The sequence below is a fragment of the Sphaerodactylus townsendi genome, linkage group LG04 (genome assembly GCF_021028975.2).
Source record: "Sphaerodactylus townsendi isolate TG3544 linkage group LG04, MPM_Stown_v2.3, whole genome shotgun sequence".
In the NCBI taxonomy this organism is placed as follows: Eukaryota; Metazoa; Chordata; class Lepidosauria; order Squamata; family Sphaerodactylidae; genus Sphaerodactylus; species Sphaerodactylus townsendi.
In genome coordinates, this window is record NC_059428.1 from 97,692,610 (window position 1) to 97,709,735 (window position 17,126).

Sequence of the window (17,126 nt, forward strand, 5' to 3'; positions counted from 1 at the left end):
GCATTTCCTGTTCTATAATATGTTCTGCTTATCAGAATTCATTTGTTTAGTTTGGCAGCTCAATGCTTCTGTGACGTTCTATGATCTGCTATGGGGTGTGGGTTTTTGTTTGTTTTTTTGCCATGCAGTGGCTCTCAACACGAATCTGAACAAGTTAAAACATTTATGCAAGGGAAGGATTAATGCTTCAAATGGCAGATACTACAAATGATCTGAAAGCCAGCATGGTGTAACCCTTTGGTACTGTATTATTGTTAAACACATTATTGCATATTGTTGCCGAAATTGTGAAGGTTTTTTTCTTCAGGGTTTTCCAGACATTTCCCAGTTTTCCATTGGAGACATTAACTCATCATACCTTTTCATGTTGTACATTTGGTGAAATGTTTTGTAAGACAAATGTTAGATTCTGGCTTTGGGCTGGAGTCCAGGCCTGTCTCCTCCTCCAGGATTCCTTTGATGAGGCTTGCCCTGGGGGAAGAACCTCAGAAAAGAGCAAGGAGGATGGTTACAGTACGTCTTCCTCTCCTGCTCTGCCAGTAACCTTGCCCTGGTTGCCTTAAGCAAGGTTTGGCCTTCCTCTATGGTTCTCCCAGGGTGTGGGACAAATGGTGCTATTTTGGACAGAAAACAAACAACAGATAGCAATGTCTACTTTAGATTGTAAGGTGGAGAAGCCAGGGTCAGAGGCCAGGGTTGGTAACTGAAACATGCTACTATTGCCAGTACAAGCAGCAGACATCTTGTGTTTATCAACCCGGAATAGATTAGTCCTATCTTTGAATGGTGTCTGTGTTCTTTATCTATTTAGACCAATTATCTGTCATGTTAGAAATATTGCCTTATATTGAGCAACCAATCAGTATTAGCATGGGCTTTCTAGACGGTAGAGAAGTATGTATAAAGGAATGTCTTCGTTCTCTTTTTTTGTGACATACATACTTATTTGAGTGTCTCCACTGTTTAGTGCAATAAAAGCTACTTCACAAGACTGTTTGTTTGGACAGCCTTTATTTGTCTAACAAGGGTGCACCTTTTAAAGGGCTCCAGCATCATCCACTCCCTCCACCTAGAAGATGAGCCTATGGGAATGGCATGTCCCATGCCCAGTGGGCAGCTGCCTAACTGGGATCCTTTTCTTGTGCCTTTCCCCCGCTGGCCTAAGGAGCTCACTGCAGCGGTTTACTTCCTCCTGTTTCCAAATAAGCCTTCCTGGTTTCCACAACATATTAGGAATGGGCCATCACGTAAGGCAGGTTCTGCTGCTCCCTGCCACCCTTGTCACCTCATGCCTCTGCAGCTGGTCCTAGAGCAGTGGTTCTCAACCTGTGGGTTGCGACCCCTTTGGGGGTTGAACGACCCTTTCACAGGGGTCACCTAAGACTCTCTGCATCAGTGTTCTCCATCTGTAAAATGGATACATGTTGGGGGGTTGGGGGGTCACCACAACATGAGGAACTGTATTAAAGGGTCGCGGCATTAGGAAGGTTGAGAACCACTGTCACCACAAGAGATGGCTACTGGTAAGAAATACTAGCCAACAACATCTCTGCAAACTGGGAAGTTGCTCCTGCGGCATCCCACTGGGCTTTTGGGAACTTGGTGAACTGGGAAACCATTCCTGCAGCATACCATTGGGCTTCTGTCGTCCTCCCTAGATGGTTCCCTTGGCATGGTCTGGAGGCCTCTGTCTTTTTAGAGATAAGTATAGGAGGTCTGACCCCAGAGAACAAGGTTTTTCTTATTCAAAAAGAGAAAAAAATTCATAAGAGGTCCCCACACACTGGAAAAAAAATGAAAAGAGGCCTCAGGGAAAGAAAATGTGGGATCTCCCAGAATTTCTGCTTTTTCCCCAGGTCCTCACATCTCTAGGTACAACTCTGTTTAAGATTGATTGTATGTCTGTTATTTTATTTTACTGTAGAACCACATTTAAGTAAACAGTACTGAGTATGCTGAGACTAGCTTTTGAGTAAATATTCATAGGATCACTTTATTAGGATACTGATCCAGCTAAAAGAAAAAGATTTCATGAAATCTGCTGGCTGGCTCATTTCGGTAGATTTTTTTTTCTTTTTGGTAGCATAAATCTGTGCCTTAAAAATGTATCTCCTGAATACTGAGCTCTTAAAAACAGCTCATTACACAAGTAAATCAGTAAGTAAGAGAGCTGGTATTCTACCAGTCAGATGGGCATCTAGAGGATGCATTAAGCACAAACTCACAATTCCATCCACAAAAAAGTCCAGTTACTATATTATTATGTTAATTGCTCTTTCCTATTCATCATAATTTTATGAGGTCTAGTTGTAGCTGCAGTTATAACTACGATATTTTTTGACATTTGGAAGCAAATCTGAAATAACAATCAGTAACAGTCTGTTAAGGAGGATATCTTAAGTCTTTTGAGATTTGCTTACAAAAACAGTAAAAGTAAACCATTACAGAAAATGTTCTCACAGATTTTCTTCAGATTTCTTCCAGCCAAGAAAACCGCTGGAGGATTAAAACATCTGCCAATGACTGAATATGATCTATATTGTGTGTGTGTGTGTGTGTGTGTGTGTGTATTAGCAGAGTAGAACAGAAGAGGCAGATTTTCAGTTGCTTTTTATAAATGCATTTACTAACTATAAGGGAGGGTTACATGGAGATATAATAAGAAATTCTTTGTATTGTCGAAGGCTTTCACAGCCGGAATCACTAGGGTGTTGTGGGTTTTCTGGGTTGTATGGCTACTGGAACACGGCCATACAACCCAGAAAACCCACAGCACCCTAAGAAATCCTTTCTTTTCTATTACACATCTACACTGTATGTTTGGTTACATCTTGCTATCTATCTGCTGTCTCATATGATGTCTCTACCTCGTGTCTCCTTTCTGGTGTTGTGTCTGTTCAAATAAAGAAACAGAGTTAACTTCATAATTTCAGATGTGCGTGCTCACTAACATGTAAGTAATGGCTATCTGACTGACCAATAGCTAATCAGTAGATCAGGTCATAAACAGTGATTTTAGCAATTTGTTTACATAAGAACAGTTAACCCTTTTATAACTGAGTTGTGACAGACACTTGCAAACCCCCAGCAATCTATGGCCCTTTCCACACATGCAGAATAATGCACATTCAACCCACTTATACAATTGTTTGAAAGTTGATTTTGCTATTCGCCACAGTAAAATCCAGCTTTGAAGTGGATTGAAAGTGCGTTATTCCGCATGTGCGAAAGGGGCTCACGTCAGTTACAGCATTCCCAAGCTGTGATTCCTTTCAGATAGAAAAATGTGTATTAGGAAACATCTTGCTTAAATTTTCCCAATAAAATATTGTTATCAGAAAATAGCCTTTCTATTATTAAACCTTTATGCCTTTGATTCCCAATCTGCTTTGAAACCTGCTCTGTCCTGTATTATCTGTGGTTTGATACTTAGAGCTATATTTTCTATTTCAGAATGATCATGTGCAATGCGCTGGGATACTGTGGCATCATGCCCAGTGGTGGGATCCAAAAAATTTAATAACAGGTTCCGATGGTGGTGGGATTCAAACAGTGGCGCTGCCGCACACACGCACCTCCAGTCCCTATTGGGCAGGGAGGTTGTTTTAGTAACCCCTTCTCGGCACTCAGAAAAAATGAGTAACCACTTCTAGAGAAGTGGTGAGAACTGGTTGGATCCCACCTCTGATTCATGCCCCTCTGCCATTCATGTAAGCAGTGGGATAGAGACCTTATTGTTGAAAGTCTGGAGACACATTCAAGCTTGACTGTACACTACAAAAGCCCAGGTATAAGTGGGTTACCTTTTATCACCTCTCACTCCATGCCTATGTAGCTGCTGGGTAATTGGCTTAAAAAACGCCAGGAATTACATACTTCTAAAATTCCCATGAGGAAGTGACGCTACAGCTTGGAGAACATGTTTAGACCTAGTGCAGAGTGAAATCAGGTGAAATAGTTGCTTAAGGGAGGTTATATAAGCAAAGTAATAACTTTAATATAAGATTCCAAGTGAGGGCTGCAAATGATCCAAAAGGGAAAAGAAGGCCCTTTCCATATGAGAAATTTGTGTTTTCAGGCTGATAATAAAACGTTTCCACCATGGAGTTCACACTATTTTCCCCCCCTTTGGTTCTGACAACATTTCCAAGCACCTTTTTCTTCATTTAAAAAAAAAAAACCCTTTACAACTATTCTTTTGACTGAAATGTTTCCAAGCTGTCTTCCCTTGCTGCGAGATCATATTTACAACATTTATCTTTCCCACTGCCATTTTCCATGCCATTGCCCATCTTTCCCTATGGCACCATTTTTTTGTGTCCCTGTTTTCACTCCTTTCCCCCTCACCTCTTTATTTTTTGTCATTTCTGTGTTTTTGTTGTTGTTGAATCTACGAAGCATTGATGAGCTACAGAGAATGGAAGAAAAAAATCAATGAAACATCATTTCTATGACAACCCCCCGCCCCCCAAAAAATGAAAAATGTCCTCATGTGGCCATGAAATGTTTGGAGGAGGTGAGTGAGTACAAACACTGTGGTAAAGGAGGGGATTGAAAATGTTTTGGAATTGTTTAGAGTGACTTGTGTAGAAAGAGCTACAGTAGGACTGTGTAGTCCAAATAGGAACCTGTTCAATTATGGTATCTGGAGCAAGCAGAACTGCTCCATATGCTTTTGGCCAGATTCTGATCCCAGTTATAAGAAAGGTATTATTTGCTTTCTCTGTTAGGAAAGATAGGACACAGTTTGGTGGTGATGCTACCTGGCTAAGGGGGAGAAGAATGTAGCCTTTGCTGAGTAGAGTGGTAGGACACAACCCAGTGACATGCTTTCTTTCAATGCACACATATTCCAAGCCACTAGTATAAAAATACAGACATGCTTGAGTTGTGTGTAAAGCATCCATATGTAATAAATCGTCCACAGAATTTTCACTAGTGGAATTGCTCCTCTGATGGCATACTATTGCTCCTGTATTATACAAGCGGGGCAGAACTGTAGCTCTTCAAGGCACAAAGGTTGATTAGCATCTCAACACAGAAGTGCAGGTGTATCAACCAAATGTTTATCGGCAGCTTCATTACATTACTCAGGAAACTCTCTTTTCACCTGGCCTAGCATTTTAGCACACAGAAGTTCTTGGAAACGAAGAAAAAAGAGCCACTGTGTCTGAAGGAAGTGGTTGCAGAAATAAAACCACTAGCGTACCTATGCTGGTACCTATGCTAGGAGACAGAGATAAGAGTGAAGAGGCATACTTAGGTGGAAAAATGGAATGAGGCAAAGAAAGAAGAGTGTGTGCAAAGGACAAAGGACGACCATACTCTTTGAGTTCTCCCAGTCATTTCAAAGGTATGCAGCCTTTTCCTACGTACTTTCGTCAGGTTTTTTGTTGCCCGAATGGCCATATTTCTCTTCTGCTGAAAAAGTTTAAAATCATAAAGAATGTGTTCAAGTCAATTAAGGTAGATTATGCGTCTCACAAATTGCAAGACTGATTTAGGTTGCATTGCTTTTTGTAGCGTAATGTCATCAGATTCTCGTGATGTCACAACAAACTTTATTACACAAATCACATGTTGCACATTCAGTTTACTGATGGTAGATAAGTCATAAATAGCACACAGGAAGTTTACTGAACTACGATATGGGATGTGTTTCATGTTAAATCAAACAAGGTTATTTTATAACTACAGAAATCTTAACACGGCTAAAACAAAGTATTCTTTATCTAAGAATACCTTATAGGATTATTGTTTTTTCTTCCGTTACATTTCTAACCACATTCTGATTTGAAGAAACGGTGGGGGGGGGGGACCCCAAGTTCATTCTCTGACATGTAAAAAGAACTAAAAGTTAACTTTCAATATGGCCACTGCTTTTTCACATGGCCATTTGGTGCACTTTAAATTTAGGGGTCAACTACCTTAAGAAAAAATATTGCTGGGTATAGGTAAAAGTTAAGGTTATATAAATACATCAAAGTTTGATCCATTGGATTGAATGGGATGTGTATGGGAAAACTAGGAAGGTTGACAAAGGCCTAATGTGAGTGTTCCTCTCCTGGCCGCCCCTGCAAGGTAGGCCACCTTAGCCATGTAGGGACTTTGCTAGCTTTCTGAAAGAAACAAGGCACATCTCTGGCTTCTGTTCATAGGCTATTTACTTCCATCAGGAAGTAAAACACTCCTGCATTCCTGAGGCCATGCACCACACCAACCAATCTTCCTCTTGCCTGGCCTCCCTTTTATCCCTCTCAAGAGTTTCCCTTCCTCCTGGGAGCTCCCTGCTCTAACTTGCTAGTGGCTGGCAGGCTGTCTGTCTAGCCCTGCCAGTCTGGGACTGTCTCTTCAGCTTTCCTGGCCCTCCTCCTTGATTGCATCCTGGCTGGGGTTGTGTTGGCCCCACCCCATACTCTAAGTCTACAGAGAACTGCTGATTACAGCTTGGTTAGGGCTGTGCTGCCTTCACTCTGTTATCTGGAACTGTAGAGCCCTGCTGTTGTTGCTTAGACTCTCCTGCCATTTGTCAGCAGTTTCTCCCAGCTTCTGGCTTCCTGGAGTTCCCTGCTCCTTTTGGTAAGTCCAGGGTATATGGTTGCCGGTTGTGGGTGCTTCAGGATCCCTGCAAGGGCCTTGTGACAAGGCGGGGGTTGGAACAGGCTGCTGAGTACTAGGAGGCAGTACCTGGCCTTGGACACCTAATAATAGAATGAATAGCAGTGGGTTACGTATGATAAATTATCCAAAACGTTAATACATCACAAATAGTTTTTAAAAGTCATTAAAACCACTGATTGCTGGGTTCCTGGTTACCTGGTTCTTCTGATTTGATTGTTTTTTCTTTGGCTTTCTGTTTTGTGGTGTGGGTGAGACACTGTGAAGGAAAAGAATTTGGCACAATGTATTGTGGGTTTTCTACATGTAAAGAAATCTAGTTAAACTGGGAGTCATGCGTTAATACTTGCTGTTTTAAAACTCTTTTGTTACCACACAATACATTTTAGTAAATGATTTCATTTTCACATATGTACTCACAGATGTGTAGATGCAAGGATTTAAATTTAGCATTATACTCTAGCAGAAATTCAGTGCAGTAATCAGCACAGGTCTGCTTCTGTGGATATATTTAGAGGTCTACAGATTTACCCACATGAGAAATAGATATATAGACGTCTAGAAAACAGCATGCTGCCAGGAATGGGCTGCCAATAATGTGCAGAAGACATGGAAAAGATTGTAGAATGGTGGTGCTGGCTTAACAATAAGAACTTGGCTATTGGGTAGGCTGCCTAACCTGAGCCCTTCGGGGGAGGGTGGTCTAAAAGTTTAATAAATAAATAAATAAACGTGGTGATCCATATTTAAACATCTCACCACACATGCTGGTAAAACATGTCTAGTGAAAATAAGTCTTTCTGCAGGACAGGAAAATGGACACACAGATGAACACATCCCATGAGTAATGGTCATACTCCTCAAAACTGAGTCTGAACAAATAAATGAGAGGAGAGGTTAAAGTGTCACTCAAGAGCTTGCTTGAGTCAACAATCCATCTTGTGCAATTTCCATGCTTTTGCTGACACTCTTTGGCAATGCGTGCAGCTCCCAGTTTCCAGTTCAGACTTAAGCTCTGCTGTTCCTGGAGGGATAGTTAACCAACAGAGTCAAACAAACATATTGCCCAGAACTGTCCCTGTTGTCCCCTCCCCCAACACACAATGTATTTTCCTTTTGTGTATCTTATCTCTATCAAAAGGATATAGAGAGCTGGCATGCACTGCAAGGGAGAGTCAGGAATCAGGATATTCAGCTGTTGATTATGGGAAGTTTGTTTTGTCATTTTTCCATGTTCTTAAATTTTTTTTAGAGGCCAGTGCTAGAATGAAGTGTTCATTATTTAGCAAATGGAAAACAGCAGAATGAAGTGATGTCTGTTCCAAGTAAAGGAGCCAGCATAGTGCAGTAGTTAAGAGCAGTGGACTCTAATGTGGAGGACCAAGTTCAATTCCCCACTGCTCCATACAAACCTTGCTGATGACCGTGGGCCAGTCACAGTTCTTTCAGAAACCTCTCAGTCCATGTGGAGGCAGGCAATGTAAACCATCTGTGAACATCTCTTGCTTTGAAAACCCTACACAGTTGCCATAAGTCTGCTGTGACTTGACAGCAAAACCACACACACACTCTTCCAAGTCGATATGCATACCTCGTAGAACCAACTTTGCAATCTCTCAGGAGGAAGAGCTAAAGCATACATTCAACAATGGAAACTACTATATTGGAATGGAATGGAGGGGAAGAAATATTTAGATTCTTAACTATTTTTTTAATGCTGTCAGCTGCTTTGAGAACTTTATGGTAAAAAAAGAACTTTCAGCTATTATTTCGGAGGCTCCACTTCCCTAGAAGATGAGAAATTCCAGGGCAGTGGGTACCTGAGTTGATTCTTGTTGGAGAAGTGTACACTGGAGACTTAGGTAGCTTTTTGTAGTGTTTACTATATTTGGAGATATACCATTAGAGCACAGGTCAAGGCAAAGAAGTATTTTTACCGGGCAGCCAATCTGCCACCCACCTGTCACAACCCCGACTTCCTCAAAGAAAGGAATCAGTACTTTAGAAGCAGAATTCTCATTTGTTGATAACAAACATAGGAAAGCTGATGACTATATTGTTTGAACTGAATACAAGGCGACAGGCAAAATATTACATTCCCCAGCAGAGACACATCAGATCCACCACCCTCTTTCCTTCTCCAAAGGTAAGAAGACGCACACATTCATGCATTCTTAGAAGGAAGAGGGAGGTGGGAAGAGGGAATATGGTCACACACATACACACACACATTCCACAGACAGTGATAATGATTAAGGAGGTGAGAACCTAATGGGTTTCACTCCAGCCCCATACAGCTGCAAGAGATAACAGTGCCTAGCACAAGCAAACTTTCCCAGGCTGCTTGAGCAAGAAGCTTTCCATAGCTAGAAATACAGCAAGACCCAGGCTAAGACATTAGAGGGTAATGACACCACCCTAGATGCCTATAATGCAACCCTACATGCTTCAGATGTTTCAGTAGACTCACAGCAGACTGTCTGCTTTTCTATGTGTCTCTATGAGCATCTAAATTGATCCACTTAGTTCAGTTAGAAAGGGGGCTCATCTATTCCAAATCCTGATGGCCTAGGGCACTTGGCCAGAGTCACTTTCTGACATGTCAGGCTCACTGGTGAGATGTTTGCAACCATTAAGATACATTATCATTCCTTTGGTCATGTTGGACAAACTGATTCACAGTGATCCAAATTCAAGCTCTGTAACACCATAACAAATAATAGAGCTTGACTGCTTGTTCAAGCAAATGTTTTCCAGTCTTGATCTATACCCTGCTATATGGTGTCAGGAGGTTTGGCACTGTTCAAAACATCCAGAATATTTTCATGAAGTACATCAGGAGTTCAATCCTGAGAAAACACAAGGTGGTTAGCAGGTATGATTGTCTGATCTAGATGCAGAGATGGTTTCAGGAACACATTTAACAATGTAAATATGAATGATCCATTACATTCCAATGCTTCAGTCTCTATCAGTAGGGTTACCAAGTCTGGATTGAGAAATTCCTGAAGATTTGGGGGGTGGCACCTGGGGATGGTGGGGTTTGGGGAGGACAGGGACCTCGGGGAGAGGGAGGGAGGATGCCATAGAGTCCACCTTCCAAAACAGCCAGGTTCTCAAGGGGAATTTGTCTCTATCAGCTGGATATCAGTTGTAATTCCAGAAGTTTGGCAACCCAAGTTTCTGGCTATGCTGCCCATACCCCACACACAGCCCAGAAACCAATTGTTCAGATTCAGTCATAGTTCACTTGCATCCTGTTCCCAACTGAAACAATAGTTGCTGATTGCCTTCAGGTAAAGCCACAGAGCTCAGGTCACATGGAAAATAGGATTAGTTATACCCTGGCACTAAGCCTCAAATCTGTGATGATCTTTAGTGAAGTGAGTATATGCATGTTGAACCAGGAGAGAGACCAGGATGGAGATGCTGAATAGGTCTGTTTTGGTGGGGAGAAACAATCACCAACTGTGATCTCATCAATAACAATTACACCAAACTTTTAACAGTCTGTTCTTGTATGTTGAGATGGAGAATGGTGAGCTGGAATCTTGCAAGGAACCATTGGGAAGTCGGGGGTGGGATGGATGGAGAGCTACCATTCCTATGGAACTTCCCAGCCAGGAGTCAAAATAAATATTAAGAGTTGTTCCAGAAAAACCTCACGGGTGATCACATGTGTCACTAACCTTTGCTGGCCAACAGTATTGTGAGACCTAATAAAATCTATTCAAACTATATGTGAAAATAGTCAAGCAAAGCCAAAAGCACAGTGTCATAACCGGAATGAAATTCTGCTATTCATCCTGAAACTGCAGATCAGCCATTTACTTCTTGACAACTCAGGTGTTTCAAAAAAATGAAGCTTAAGAACAACTAACTGCCTAGGGCCCGTTGGCTCTTCTTAAGCTTCATTTTAAAAAATGTTTCCCACTTTCACTAACTGCAGAATTTCTGGGATCTTTGGTGCCACAAGTGAGATTACATCAGTGCAGAAGAAACTTACCCTCACTGCAGGGCAGAGCACCAGTGAATAATCGACCTAGGGAGTGGGGTGGAGAGGAATGTGGCGATCAAAACCCGCACCCTTAGTATCAAAGTCCACAATTGAGATTTGATATCCGTTTTAGTCTGAACTATGACACTAATAGAGAAGTAACTGGTAGGGCATACCTCAGAAACTGGCACCCTGTCTTGCCACAGGCTTGCATGCCCACTCCAGGAACACTTGGGCTCTCCTAAATAGTGCCCCACAATTTCAGGTTGGGAAAAGGGGTGGGGGGGCTGAAGCTCCTTCTCCTCACGCACCATGGTTCTAATCCCAATCAGACAGAACATGCATGGGAGGTAAGAAGAACCAGCATCTCACATGATGCATTAAGTTAGACAGAACATAGTGTGTTCTGTAACGTTGGCAGGGGCAGAGTGAGGGGAAACTGCGCCCACGGTGTGCGCACACCCTGCGCCCCTGCCGCGGCGTTGCCCACCCCTGCCATGGAACATCCTGCCATGCCCCGCCACACCCCCTCAATGGCCCGGCCATGCCTTCGCTGCTGCTCCGCCTGGGGTGTCACCCCCCCTGTCCCTTGGGCGCTACGCCACTGGTTGTTGAAGTGTGTGTTTAGAAATAAGCAGCTACTACAAGAATTCTACAATATTCCTCACAAGGAAACTGATGCTATAGCAGTCAGTCCAAGAACTTCCTACTTCTCCTAGAATGGGGAACATGAAACATATGATTGGATCCAACTAGGTTTTTACTCCAGTGCATCAATTTTTCTCCTCATGACCATTTTGTTTCTATAAGTTCCTTGGTTCTCAGCATAGTCTTTTGGGATGGTTAAAGGGAAACCTTCTTCCCAATTTTACTAGTACAAAAGCTGTTTGGATCCAATTTATTCTACTTAACCAATCAAATAACACCAGTAGTACTGCAACATTTGACTGCATACATGAGATTATTAACAAATGCATAAAATACTTTACAAATTAAGGAATAAAATATATTAGCTGCTTCAGCTAATTTAATGCTGTCAGCTACTTATTATCCATTTAAAAAACATCATCAAAATCTGCATAAAACATTAATTTTCCTAACACACTGTGCATGTGCCACATACAAAATTTACCCAGTTCTGCACCAGATCAGTCTGTTAGCTTTGACATTTTTCTAAAATCAGGTCACTTAACCACATCATCCTATTTTCTTACAGGCTTCTTTGTTTTTAACCTATTTTGCTTACATCATAAAGGAACTGAAACATTTAACATGTTTGTCTTTAATAAAACTATGTAAAAACATGGGACAAAAATTAAATAACTTGCTTTGCCATATTTAATTTCTGTTCCATTTCTCTAAAATGCTGTCTTCTGTCTGAGGAGCAGTCTAACCATAATTATGTGGAAGCAAAGACTAGTTTACATAAAAAATTAAATAGGCATACTCATGAACTAATCTTGCCACTGATAGAATGCCCCCATGAGAGCCTTTATTCTTTCTATTCATTATCCTATTTGACTGGGCAAAAGGGAGAACGATTTGGTCAGCCACAAAATCCTTGTCATTGTTCTTTACTACATCCCTGGCTGAAAAACAAGAATGCATTCAGCTGGAGTTGCTGAAACTTGTCAGCCACTTCACAAAAGCCAAGCCAACACCACTAGAAATCTGGTGCCTGCAATTTAATCTGTGCAGTGATAGAAAACAGTGTTTATTCTGTTCTTCCTGTCCCAAAACTCTCCCACGACCAAATACAAACTGTTTTGGATGCCTGACTCTCCATATTCAGGGTAGGGTGGAAAAACTTCCAGAGAGTCAATCAGACCCTTTTATGTCAGCAAATAAAAAGGGGGGGGGGAGGAAAAGATATACTGCTACTGTTTTGAGAGGGGGGGGGGCAAGGGCAATGTTTTTTTTCTTTCCAACGGCATGTTGGCAAACTGTTAAATTCTAAAAAGTTGACAGCAATCAACTGACAACAGTGGCATACCTAAGGGGGACAGAGGGGGCAGATGCCCCAGGACCACTTGCGAGTGTCATGCGGAAGATGCATTTGGTGCCCCTCCCACCACGAAAGCTGCTTTGCACTTCCTGCCACTATTGTTGCCTCCTCCTCCTATCCTCCCATCTACCAGCCTCTTCCCAACACCTACCCACCGGAGAGGTAAGCAAAAGATTGAGGGCACCCTTTCCCTCCACCCCTCCCAGGGGGTACAATTTTTTGGGGAGGGCATAATTTGGGAAGGGGATGTAATTTAAGTATGGCCTGGGTGCCATATTCTGCAGATTCATCAGTGACTGACAAGGCTTCCTATTCACACACAGAGATATTTTTTTCAGTTTTACTAGAAACCAGAGAGGATGAAAAATAGTACTAGCAAAGGCTGATCGATAATGCAGAAGGATGATATTGATTATCACCAATTGGTTTCCTACAATAGAAATAAGAAAACTTGGGTCATTTCACAAATATGGTAAAAAAAGGCAAATAGTCTATAACACCATTGTGTTGTTATGATCATTCAGACTCCATTTTGTTGGGATTACTCTCTACTCCTTGACCTTTAACTGGGCAGTCTCTTTTGCTAAACTCAAAAAGGTCCCAAAGAGAATGTACAGGACAAAGAAGGTGAATTTGGCAACAGAGTAGGTAGCAGCAAACAATTTTATGTTCCTGAATGTTAGTTGTGAACCATATCAGCTAACCAACTTAGTTGTAGAAAGGTGTAGATTGGCAGCAGCAGATTGATCAATCTACACCAGGGGTAGGGAACCTGCGGCTCGAGAGCCGCATGCGGCTCTTCTGCCCTTGCACTGCGGCTCCACAAGCCAAGCTGCCGGCCCCATCCTTGCCCACCCTGCAGGCAGCAGGGCAGGCGCACCAACTGCCCACGGCCGGCTGCGCTGCGCTGCGGGCTTCCTCTCTCGCCCGCCCCATTGGAGCGGGGCGGGCGCTTTCCCAGCGGCCGGCAAGGCCGAGCTGCCGGCTTCATTCTTGCCCGCCCTGCAGGCAGCAGGGCGGACGCATCCATGCGCTTCTCAGAATGAGCGGAGTAAAAGGTAAAAAAAACCCCAATATATACAGTGTTATCTTTATTTTAAATGTCAAAAATTATTTGTGGCTCCAAGTGTTTTCTTTTCCCGTGGAAAACGGGTCCAAATGGCTCTTTGAGTGTTAAAGGTTCCCTACCCCTGATCTACACTGTCAGGTTTACAGCTGTTATTGTAAGCATTTCAACTCAAGGGTCTTGCCATAGTCCAGTGGTCTGCAACCTGCGGCTCTCCAGATGTTCATGGACTACAATTCCCATCAACCCCTGCCACCATGGCCAACTGGCCATGGTGGCAGGGGCTGATGGGAATTGTAGTCCACGAACATCTGGAGAGCCGCCGGTTGCAGACCCCTGCCATAGTCTTTCTAAACAAAAAAACACCTGGTGATTTCAGTTTTTCACTTTAATGCAGTGGTCTCCAACCCTTTTCAGCCTGTAGGCACATCTGGACAACTGGGAGCAACCACAGAATGGCAGCCATGGGAGGCAGTGCAGGAACAAGACAATGCCAGCAGGTTTGAGTGGGAATTACATCTCTTTTCCCACATGTTCTTCTTGATTGCAGGAGCTCGTGCAAAGGCATCCCACGGAGGAAGCCTTCCATTTGAACTGTGTGTCTGTGTGCTAAAGTCAAGTTTTCCATATAATCCCGGTAGCTTTCCCTTTCCCCTGTCTTTGTGGCAGAGAAGTAAGGCTGCATTCAAGAGGTGGCTCTTTGGATGCAACTACAAATGAACTACCATGGCACAGTAATGAAGGCTGAAATACCATTGAGGGTCTTTTCACACTGGTACTTGAATGCATTGTTTCTCCATTGTTGGTGCCTCAACTTCTCTGAAGCCAAGTGGCAGTTGGCATGGGTGCAGTCTCTTGCTCTCCCTAGGGCTGTTTGAGGTGTGGGGGAACAATGTCTGGGAGAGATCTAAAGTGGGTGACCTGGCTCTTTTCATCCACCTCTGCCCTTAACCAGCCCCAGTTGGTTATATCCTCCCTTCATCACCAGCTGCTACTGAATATGGCTATTTAAAGGAGGCCTTGCTGTTTACTTCTACTACTTTGTTATGTGGAGAAGAGAGTGAAAGCCTGTGCTGCTTCCCCAGGGCTCCTCTTTGAGTTAATTTACAAAGAATAAATAATAAATACCCTGTTTTCCTGAAAATAAGATTTATCCCAAAAATAAGCTCTAGCATGATTTTTTGGGATTTTTGGAGGATGCTTGAAATATAAGCCTTACTCCAAAAATAAGCCCTAGTTACAGACTCCACAGCGCAGCTGATCTGGTCACGTGGGGGGCACAAAATCATGGGAAAAATTAAGACATCCCCTGAAAATAAGCCCTAACACATCTTTTGGAGCAAAAATGAATATAAGACCCTGTCTTATTTTTGGGAAAACACGGTAAAGGACTAAACAAATACGCAGACTACTTTGGTTTACTGATATTAAGCAAACTTTGAAAAGAAACAGGAACAGCCACAAAAAATGGCAGTGAGAGGGTAGTACCTTATGAAGGGCAGCATACCATTCAGATGAAATGCAAAAGCAACTCTACTATGCAGGAAGACCAAAGGTGGTTTGGGGCGGCCAGGGGGAACATGAAGAAGAAAAGTATACAGGCAACAAAGTTGTGCAAAAGCTTTAAAGCAATTCCTTTCAGTTCAGAACCAAAACTAAGCCAAAAGTTCTTAATATAACGAGGCTTGCTTCTGAGCACACCTCGTTTGAATTGTTCTCTAACAACAGAGATTTAAATAGAATTATAACCATCTAAGTCCATTGAAACCAACTTCAGTGGTGTAACTCTGGTATATCTCAGCAGGGTGTTACTAACTTTTAGGATTGCATAATCATTCAGACTATAATTTTCAGCAACAACAGGAAATTTTAAAAAAGGTGTGTTTGTTTATATTCCCAGGAACACTGAAACTTTGGTTAATATAAGAGCTTGCTGGAAGTTGGACAATAGATTTCCTGAAAGGATTATTATGTTTGTAATGCACTTCAAAGAGGTCTATTCTTGCTTCCTTCGTGTAATTGGTGATTGAAAACATGACTAGTTATCATACACTGTTATGAACTAATTAAATAACACTGTGAAATACATTTTAGGCCCTTTCTCAACCAGTGGTAATTCTGGGTTTCCCCGTAATAATACGTATCCAAAAATTCTGGTAGCAGAATCAAGGAAAGCAATTGACTCCTGAACGTCCTACTCTGACTTCGGCTGTGCTGACATGAAACGTTTCTTCTATCTAGCATGTAGGTGCATGTTATTGCAAACGAAGTAGATAACATCTTGTGAGAAGGGAAGCTGTTGATATGTGGTTAAGTGGTAAGCGCTCAACTATCTTAAAAAGATTTAATCAATTGACCAGTTCAATAGTTCGAGCAATGTTAGCGGATTTGATACATATGCTGATTGCGCTAATGAATTGTACTTGCAAACAATGAAATTAATTGAGGGGTTGAACTGTAGTAATGTAATGTTTCTAAAAAGGCAATAGATTCACAGAACAGTGTATTCATATGTAAGGGGCAAATTACATTCGCACTGGTTGAGGGTCACAGGCCCTTTCCCCACTTAGCTTAAGCCCCGCGCTACTCTCCTCAAGTAGCGCGGGGTCCCCTGGCACTCCCCACTACAGGGGCGGTGACAACGCAGCCGCCCTGACGATGCCGCTCTCATGCCCCCTCAGCGCACGGCATCCCTGGTGCTCCTTGAAATGGCGCCTTTTTATGACCCCGCGTGCGCCAGAGATGCCGCGGGCTGAGAGTAGCGCTCAGCAAAGGGCAGCAAAGGTAAGTGGGGAAACACACACAATCTCTGACATCCACTGTAGCTGCAAATATAGCTATTTTCCCCAGCCTCAATATAGATCAGGTGTTTAGAAGAGGTGGTAACTCCCCACGGCTCCCACTCCCCATGACATATCTTTTTTTAATGGGAAATGTCCTCTTAGCCTTGGTATGGGGGAAGAACATACAGCACATTGTCTTTTTTTCTGTAATGGGGAAAAATCTTCCAGATAGGGCATTTCCATCAGGCAACTGAAAACTCTGAACTATATTGGGCCTCTTGCAGCTGTTGTCTACATTTAAATCATGTATCTGATCAATAGCATCATCATCATGTATACTTGGGCAGATAATAGATGTTTTGAACTTTGTGCATCTATTTGTGTACTTGGGCAGATAATAGATGGATAGATGAGGGACATTGGCAATGTTTGTTGTTTGTTTAAAGTTCCACGTTTTATTTCTCCCGCTGCGGTTCCACGGTGACCCAAGCCGCTTCTACAGCCAAATCCTCTCCGGAGGAAGGAGCTCAGCGGGCCTCATTCTCCAAAACCGCGGCTTCCGCCAGTCCAGCCTCCCAAGTGGGAAGCGGATCATGGGAGGCCCCTCTGACGCCTGTCTTGCTCCGGCGCCTCCTCCATTCTCCCTGGTCGGTGAGC